Source organism: Prorops nasuta, unplaced genomic scaffold (assembly GCF_024137725.1).
Source record: "Prorops nasuta isolate Cenicafe-Biocafe unplaced genomic scaffold, Cenicafe_Pnas_1.2 PNAS00016, whole genome shotgun sequence".
Lineage (NCBI taxonomy): Eukaryota > Metazoa > Arthropoda > Insecta > Hymenoptera > Bethylidae > Prorops > Prorops nasuta.
In genome coordinates this window covers 614,720-624,537 of record NW_027116813.1, presented here as the reverse complement: position 1 = coordinate 624,537, position 9,818 = coordinate 614,720, and positions in this window count along the sequence as shown.

Below are 9,818 nucleotides of genomic sequence, written 5' to 3'. Positions count from 1 at the left end.
CCCCTTTATATCTACTCTCTGACAGCAATTGAGTTACCCTAGTCCCTTATAAGGACTCCCTGACCCCAAGTGGGTTACCCTAGTCCCATAGAAGTACTCCCTGACCCCAAGTGAGTTACCTTAACCCTTATATAAGTACTCCCTGACCCCAAGTGAGTTACCATATCACCTTTATATGTACTCCCTGACCCCAAGTGAGTTATCCTATCCCCTTTATATGTACTCTCTGACCGCAAGTGAGTTACCATAGCCCCTTTATAAGAACTCCCTGACCGCAAGTGAGTTATCCTAGCCCCTTTATAAGTACTCCCTGACCCCAAGTGGGTTACCCTAGTTTCATATTAGTACTCCTTGGCCCCAAAAGAGTTATCCTAGCCCCTTTATATGTACTCTCTGACCGCAAGTGAGTTACCCTAGTCCCATAGTAGTACTCCCTGACCCCAATTGAGTTACCATAGCCCCTTTTTAAGTACTCCCTGACCCCAAGTGAGTTATCCTAGCCCCTTTATATGTACTCTCTAACCGCAAGTGAGTTATCCTAGCCCCTTTATATGTACTCTCTGACGGCAAGTGAGTTACCCTAGTCCCATAGTAGTACTCCTTGACCCCAAGTGAGTTACCATAGCCCCTTTATATGTACTCCTTGACCCCAAGTGAATTATCGTAGCCCCTTTATATGTACTCTCTAACCGCAAGTGAGTTATCCTAGCCCCTTTATATGTACTCTCTGACGGCAAGTGAGTTATCCTAGCCCCTTTGTATGTACTCTCTGACGGCAAGTGAGTTACCCTAGTCCCATAGTAGTACTCCTTGACCCCAAGTGAGTTACCATAGCCCCTTTATATGTACTCCTTGACCCCAAGTGAATTATCCTAGCCCCTTTATATGTACTCTCTGACCGCAAGTGAGTTATCCTAGCCCCTTTATAAATACTCCCTGACCCCAAATGAGTTATCCTATCCCCTTTATATGTGTTCTCTAACCGCAAGTGAGTTATCCTATCCCCTTTATTTGTACTCTCTGACCTCATGTGAGTTACCCTAGTCCCATAGACGTACTCCCTGACCCCAAGTGAGTTATCCTAGCCCCTATATATGTACTCTCTGACCGCAAGTGAGTTATCCTATCCCCTTTATTTGTACTCTCTGACCTCATGTGAGTTACCCTAGTCCCATAGTAGTACTCCCTGACCCCAATTGAGTTACCATAACCCGTTTATAAGTACTACCTGACCCCAATTGAGTTATCCTAGCCCCTTTATATGTACTCTCTGACGGCAAGTGAGTTACCCTAGTCCCATAGTAGTACTCCTTGACCCCAAGTGAGTTACTATAGCCCCTTTATATCTACTCTCTGACAGCAATTGAGTTACCCTAGTCCCTTATAAGGACTCCCTGACCCCAAGTGGGTTACCCTAGTCCCATAGAAGTACTCCCTGACCCCAAGTGAGTTACCTTAACCCTTATATAAGTACTCCCTGACCCCAAGTGAGTTACCATATCACCTTTATATGTACTCCCTGACCCCAAGTGAGTTATCCTATCCCCTTTATATGTACTCTCTGACCGCAAGTGAGTTACCATAGCCCCTTTATAAGAACTCCCTGACCGCAAGTGAGTTATCCTAGCCCCTTTATAAGTACTCCCTGACCCCAAGTGGGTTACCCTAGTTTCATATTAGTACTCCTTGGCCCCAAAAGAGTTACCATAGCCCCTTTATAAGTACTCCTTGACCCCAAGTGAGTTATCCTAGCCCCTTTATATGTACTCTCTGACCGCAAGTGAGTTACCCTAGCCCCTTTATATGTACTCTCTGACCGCAAGTAAGTTACCCTAGTCCCATAGTAGTACTCCCTGACCCCAAGTGAGTTACCATAGCCCCTTTATAAGTACTACCTGACCCCAAATGAGTTATCCTAGCCCCTTTATATGTACTCTCTGACCGCAAGTGAGTTATCCTAGCCCCTTTATATGTACTCTCTGACCGCAAGTGAGTTACCCTAGTCCCATAATAGTACTCCCTGACCCCAATTGAGTTACCATAGCCCGTTTATAAGTACTACCTGACCCCAATTGAGTTATCCTAGCCCCTTTATATGTACTCTCTGACGGCAAGTGAGTTACCCTAGTCCCATAGTAGTACTCCTTGACCCCAAGTGAGTTACCCTAGTCCCTTATAAGGACTCCCTGACCCCAAGTGGGTTACCCTAGTCCCATAGAAGTACTCCCTGACCCCAAGTGAGTTACCATATCACCTTTATATGTACTCCCTGACCCCAAGTGAGTTATCCTAGCCCCTTTATATGTACTCTCTGACCGCAAGTGAGTTACCCTAGTCCCATAGTAGTACTCCCTGACCCCAAGTGAGTTACCATAGCCCCTTTATAAGTACTACCTGACCCCAAATGAGTTATCCTAGCCCCTTTATATGTACTCTCTGACCGCAAGTGAGTTATCCTAGCCCCTTTATATGTACTCTCTGACCGCAAGTGAGTTATCCTAGCCCCTTTATATGTGTTCTCTAACCGCAAGTGAGTTATCCTATCCCCTTTATATGTACTCTCTGACCTCATGTGAGTTACCCTAGTCCCATAGACGTACTCCCTGACCCCAAGTGAGTTATCCAAGCCCCTTTATATGTACTCTCTGACCGCAAGTGAGTTATCCTAGCCCCTTTATATGTACTCTCTGACCGCAAGTGAGTTACCCTAGTCCCATAGTAGTACTCCCTGACCCCAATTGAGTTACCATAGCCCGTTTATAAGTACTACCTGACCCCAATTGAGTTATCCTAGCCCCTTTATATGTACTCTCTGACGGCAAGTGAGTTACCCTAGTCCCATAGTAGTACTCCTTGACCCCAAGTGAGTTACCATAGCCCCTTTTTAAGTACTCCCTGACCCCAAGTGAGTTATCCTAGCCCTTTATATGTACTCTCTAACCGCAAGTGAGTTATCCTAGCCCCTTTATATGTACTCTCTGACGGCAAGTGAGTTACCCTAGTCCCACAGTAGTACTCCTTGACCCCAAGTGAGTTACCATAGCCCCTTTATATGTACTCCTTGACCCCAAGTGAATTATCCTAGCCCCTTTATATGTACTCTTTGACCTCATGTGAGTTACCCTAGTCCGATAGACGTACTCCCTGACCCCAAGTGAGTTATCCTAGCCCCTATATATGTACTCTCTGACCGCAAGTGAGTTATCCTAGCCCCTTTATATGTACTCTCTGACCGCAAGTGAGTTACCCTAGTCCCATAGTAGTACTCCCTGACCCCAATTGAGTTACCATAGCCCGTTTATAAGTACTACCTGACCCTAATTGAATTATCCTAGCCCCTTTATATGTACTCTCTGACGGCAAGTGAGTTACCCTAGTCCCATAGTAGTACTCCTTGACCCCAAGTGAGTTTCCATAGCCCCTTTTTAAGTACTCCCTGACCCCAAGTGAGTTATCCTAGCCCCTTTATATGTACTCTCTAACCGCAAGTGAGTTATCCTATCCCCTTTATATGTACTCTCTGACGGCAAGTGAGTTACCCTAGTCCCATAGTAGTACTCCTTGACCCCAAGTGAGTTACCATAGCCCCTTTATATGTACTCCCTGACCCCAAATGAGTTATCCTAGCCCCTTTATATGTTTTCTCTAACCGCAAGTGAGTTATCCTATCCCCTTTATATGTACTCTCTGACCTCATGTGAGTTACCCTAGTCCCATAGACGTACTCCCTGACCCCAAGTGAGTTATCCAAGCCCCTTTATATGTACTCTGTGACTGCAAGTGAGTTATCCTAGCCCCTTTATATGTACTCTCTGACCGCAAGTGAGTTACCCTAGTCCCATAGTAGTACTCCCTGACACCAATTGAGTTACCCAAGCCCCTTTATATGTACTCTCTGACCGCAAGTGAGTTATCCTAGCCCCTTTATATGTACTCTCTGACCGCAAGTGAGTTACCCTAGTCCCATAGTAGTACTCCCTGACCCCAGTTGAGTTACCATAGCCCCTTTTTAAGTACTCCCTGACCCCAAGTGAGTTATCCTAGCCCCTTTATATGTACTCTCTAACCGCAAGTGAGTTATCCTAGCCCCTTTATATGTACTCTCTGACGGCAAGTGAGTTACCCTAGTCCCATAGTTGTACTCCTTGACCCCAAGTGAGTTACCATAGCCCCTTTATATGTACTCCTTGACCCCAAGTGAATTATCCTAGCCCCTTTATATGTGCTCTCTAACCGCAAGTGAGTTATACTAGCCCCTTTATATGTACTCTCTGACGGCAAGTGAGTTACCCTAGTCCCATAGTAGTACTCCTTGACCCCAAGTGAGTTACCATAGCCCCTTTTTAAGTACTCCCTGACCCCAAGTGAGTTATCCTAGCCCCTTTATATGTACTCTCTAACCGCAAGTGAGTTATCCTAGCCCCTTTATATGTACTCTCTGACGGCAAGTGAGTTACCCTAGTCCCATAGTAGTACTCCTTGACCCCAAGTGAGTTACCATAGCCCCTTTATATGTACTCCTTGACCCCAAGTGAATTATCCTAGCCCCTTTATATGTACTCTCTGACCGCAAGTGAGTTACCCTAGCCCCTTTATATGTACTCTCTGACCGCAAGTGAGTTATCCTATCCCCTTTAAATGTACTCTCTGACCTCATGTGAGTTACCCTAGTCCCATAGACGTACTCCCTGACCCCAAGTGAGTTATCCTAGCCCCTATATATGTACTCTCTGACCGCAAGTGAGTTATCCTAGCCCCTTTATATGTACTCTCTGACCGCAAGTGAGTTACCCTAGTCCCATAGTAGTACTCCCTGACCCCAATTGAGTTACCATAGCCCGTTTATAAGTACTACCTGACCCCAATTGAGTTATCCTAGCCCTTTATATGCACTCTCTGACGGCAAGTGAGTTACCCTAGTCCCATAGTAGTACTCCTTGACCCCAAGTGAGTTACCATAGCCCCTTTTTAAGTACTCCCGGACCCCAAGTGAGTTATCCTAGCCCCTTTATATGTACTCTCTAACCGCAAGTGAGTTATCCTAGCCCCTTTATATGTACTCTCTGACGGCAAGTGAGTTACCCTAGTCCCATAGTAGTACTCCTTGACCCCAAGTGAGTTACCATAGCCCCTTTATATGTACTCCCTGACCCCAAGTGAATTATCCTAGCCCCTTTATATGTACTCTCTGACCGCATGTGAGTTAACCTAGTCCCTTAAAAGTACTCCCTGACCCCAAGAGAGTTATCCTAGCCCCTTTATAAGTACTCTCTGACTGCAAGTGAGTTACTCTAGTCCCATAGAAGTACACTCTGACCGCAAGTGAGTTATCCTAGCCGCTTTATATGTACACCCAGACCCTAAGTGAGTTACCCTAGTCCCATATTACTATTCCCTGACCCAAAGTGGGTTACCCTAGTTTCATATTAGTACTCCTTGGCCCCAAAAGAGTTACCATAGCCCCTTTATAAGTACTCCTTGACCCCAAGTGAGTTATCCTAGCCCCTTTATATGTACTCTCTGACCGCAAGTGAGTTACCCTAGCCCCTTTATATGTACTCTCTGACGGCAAGTGAGTTACCCTAGTCCCATAGTAGTACTCCTTGACCCCAAGTGAGTTACCATAGCCCCTTTATATGTACTCCCTGACCCCAAGTGAATTATCCTAGCCCCTTTATATGTACTCTCTGACCGCAAGTGAGTTAACCTAGTCCCTTAAAAGTACTCCCTGACCCCAAGAGAGTTATCCTAGCCCCTTTATAAGTACTCCCTGACCCAAAGTGGGTTACCCTAGTTTCATATTAGTACTCCTTGGCCCCAAAAGAGTTACCATAGCCCCTTTATAAGTACTCCTTGACCCCAAGTGAGTTATCCTAGCCCCTTTATATGTACTCTCTGACCGCAAGTGAGTTACCCTAGCCCCTTTATATGTACTCTCTGACCGCAAGTGAGTTATCCTAGCCGCTTTATATGTACTCCCAGACCCCAAGTGAGTTAACCTAGTCCCTTAAAAGTACTCCCTGACCCCAAGAGAGTTATCCTAGCCCCTTTATATGTACTCTCTGACAGCAAGTGAGTTATCCTAGCCGCTTTATATGTACTCCCAGACCCCAAGTGAGTTACCCTAGTCCCATATTACTATTCCCTGACCCAATGTGAGTTACCCTAACCCCTTTATAAGTACTCCCTGACCCTAAGTGGAGTACCCTAGTCCCATATAAGTACTCCCAGACCACAAGAAGGTTACCCTAGTCCCATAGAAATACTCCCTGACCCCAAGTGAGTTATCCTTGCCCCTTTATATCTACTCTCTGACAGCAATTGAGTTACCCTAGTCCCTTATAAGGACTCCCTGACCCCAAGTGGGTTACCCTAGTCCCATAGAAGTACTCCCTGACCCCAAGTGAGTTACCATATCACCTTTATATGTACTCCCTGACCCCAAGTGAGTTATCCTAGCCCCTTTATATGTACTCTCTGACCGCAAGTGAGTTACCCTAGTCCCATAGAAGTACTCCCTGACCCCAAGTGAGTTACCATATCACCTTTATATGTACTCTCTGACCGCAAGTGAGTTATTCTAGCCCCTTTATATGTACTCTCTGACCGCAAGTGAGTTATCCTAGCCCTTTTATATGTGTTCTCTAACCGCAAGTGAGTTATCCTATCCCCTTTATATGTACTCTCTGACCTCATGTGAGTTACCCTAGTCCCATAGACGTACTCCCTGACCCCAAGTGAGTTATCCAAGCCCCTTTATATGTACTCTCTGACCGCAAGTGAGTTATCCTAGCCCCTTTATATGTACTCTCTGACCGCAAGTGAGTTACCCTAGTCCCATAGTAGTACTCCCTGACCCCAATTGAGTTACCATAGCCCGTTTATAAGTACTACCTGACCCCAATTGAGTTATCCTAGCCCCTTTATATGTACTCTCTGACGGCAAGTGAGTTACCCTAGTCCCATAGTAGTACTCCTTGACCCCAAGTGAGTTACCATAGCCCCTTTTTAAGTACTCCCTGACCCCAAGTGAGTTATCCTAGCCCCTTTATATGTACTCTCTAACCGCAAGTGAGTTATCCTAGCCCCTTTATATGTACTCTCTGACGGCAAGTGAGTTACCCTAGTCCCATAGTAGTACTCCTTGACCCCAAGTGAGTTACCATAGCCCCTTTATATGTACTCCTTGACCCCAAGTGAATTATCCTAGCCCCTTTATATGTACTCCCAGACCCCAAGTGAGTTACCTTAGTCCCTTATAACTACTCCCTGACCCCAAGTGAGGTACCATAGCCCCTTTATAAGTACGACCTGACCCCAAGTGAGTTATCCTAGCCCCTTTATATGTACTCCCTGACCGCAAGTGAGTTACCCTAGCCCCTTTATATGTACTTTCTGACCGCAAGTGAGTTATCCTAGCCGCTTTATATGTACTCCCAGACCCCAAGTGTGTTAACCTAGTCCCTTAAAAGTACTCCCTGACCCCAAGAGAGTTATCCTAGCCCCTTTATATGTACTCTCTGACCGCAAGTGAGTTACCCTAGTCCCATAGAAGTACTCTCTGACCGCAAGTGAGTTATCCTAGCCGCATTATATGTACACCCAGACCCCAAGTGAGTTACCATATCACCTTTATATGTACTCCCTGACCCCAAGTGAGTTATCCTATCCCCTTTATATGTACTCTCTGACCGCAAGTGAGTTACCCTAGTCCCGTAGTAGTACTCCCTGACCCCAAGTGAGTTACCATAGCCCCTTTATAAGTACTACCTGACCCCAAATGAGTTATCCTAGCCCCATTATATGTACTCTATGACGGCAAGTGAGTTACCATAGCCCCTTTATATGTTCTCTCTGACCGCAAGTGAGTTATCCTAGCCCCTTTATAAGTACTCCCTGACCCCAAATGAGTTATCCTAGCCCCTTTATATGTGTTCTCTAACCGCAACTGAGTTATCCTATTCCCTTTATATGTACTCTCTGACCTCATGTGAGTTAACCTAGTCCCATAGACGTACTCCCTGACCCCAAGTGAGTTATCCTAGCCCCTTTATATGTACTCTCTGACCGCAAGTGAGTTATCCTAGCCCCTTTATATGTACTCTCTGACCGCAAGTGAGTTACCCTTGTCCCATAGTAGTACTCCCTGACCCCAATTGAGTTACCATAGCCCGTTTATAAGTACTACCTGACACCAAATGAGTTATCCTAGCCCCTTTATATGTACTCTCTGACGGCAAGTGAGTTACCCTAGTCCCATAGTAGTACTCCTTGACCCCAAGTGAGTTTCCATAGCCCCTTTTTAAGTACTCCCTGACCCCAAGTGAGTTATCCTAGCCCCTTTATATGTACTCTCTAACCGCAAGTGAGTTATCCTATCCCCTTTATATGTACTCTCTGACGGCAAGTGAGTTACCCTAGTCCCATAGTAGTACTCCTTGACCCCAAGTGAGTTACCATAGCCCCTTTATATGTACTCCCTGACCCCAAATGAGTTATCCTAGCCCCTTTATATGTTTTCTCTAACCGCAAGTGAGTTATCCTATCCCCTTTATATGTACTCTCTGACCTCATGTGAGTTACCCTAGTCCCATAGACGTACTCCCTGACCCCAAGTGAGTTATCCAAGCCCCTTTATATGTACTCTGTGACTGCAAGTGAGTTATCCTAGCCCCTTTATATGTACTCTCTGACCGCAAGTGAGTTACCCTAGTCCCATAGTAGTACTCCCTGACACCAATTGAGTTACCCAAGCCCCTTTATATGTACTCTCTGACCGCAAGTGAGTTATCCTAGCCCCTTTATATGTACTCTCTGACCGCAAGTGAGTTACCCTAGTCCCATAGTAGTACTCCCTGACCCCAGTTGAGTTACCATAGCCCCTTTTTAAGTACTCCCTGACCCCAAGTGAGTTATCCTAGCCCCTTTATATGTACTCTCTAACCGCAAGTGAGTTATCCTAGCCCCTTTATATGTACTCTCTGACGGCAAGTGAGTTACCCTAGTCCCATAGTTGTACTCCTTGACCCCAAGTGAGTTACCATAGCCCCTTTATATGTACTCCTTGACCCCAAGTGAATTATCCTAGCCCCTTTATATGTGCTCTCTAACCGCAAGTGAGTTATACTAGCCCCTTTATATGTACTCTCTGACGGCAAGTGAGTTACCCTAGTCCCATAGTAGTACTCCTTGACCCCAAGTGAGTTACCATAGCCCCTTTTTAAGTACTCCCTGACCCCAAGTGAGTTATCCTAGCCCCTTTATATGTACTCTCTAACCGCAAGTGAGTTATCCTAGCCCCTTTATATGTACTCTCTGACGGCAAGTGAGTTACCCTAGTCCCATAGTAGTACTCCTTGACCCCAAGTGAGTTACCATAGCCCCTTTATATGTACTCCTTGACCCCAAGTGAATTATCCTAGCCCCTTTATATGTACTCTCTGACCGCAAGTGAGTTACCCTAGCCCCTTTATATGTACTCTCTGACCGCAAGTGAGTTATCCTATCCCCTTTAAATGTACTCTCTGACCTCATGTGAGTTACCCTAGTCCCATAGACGTACTCCCTGACCCCAAGTGAGTTATCCTAGCCCCTATATATGTACTCTCTGACCGCAAGTGAGTTATCCTAGCCCCTTTATATGTACTCTCTGACCGCAAGTGAGTTACCCTAGTCCCATAGTAGTACTCCCTGACCCCAATTGAGTTACCATAGCCCGTTTATAAGTACTACCTGACCCCAATTGAGTTATCCTAGCCCTTTATATGCACTCTCTGACGGCAAGTGAGTTACCCTAGTCCCATAGTAGTACTCCTTGA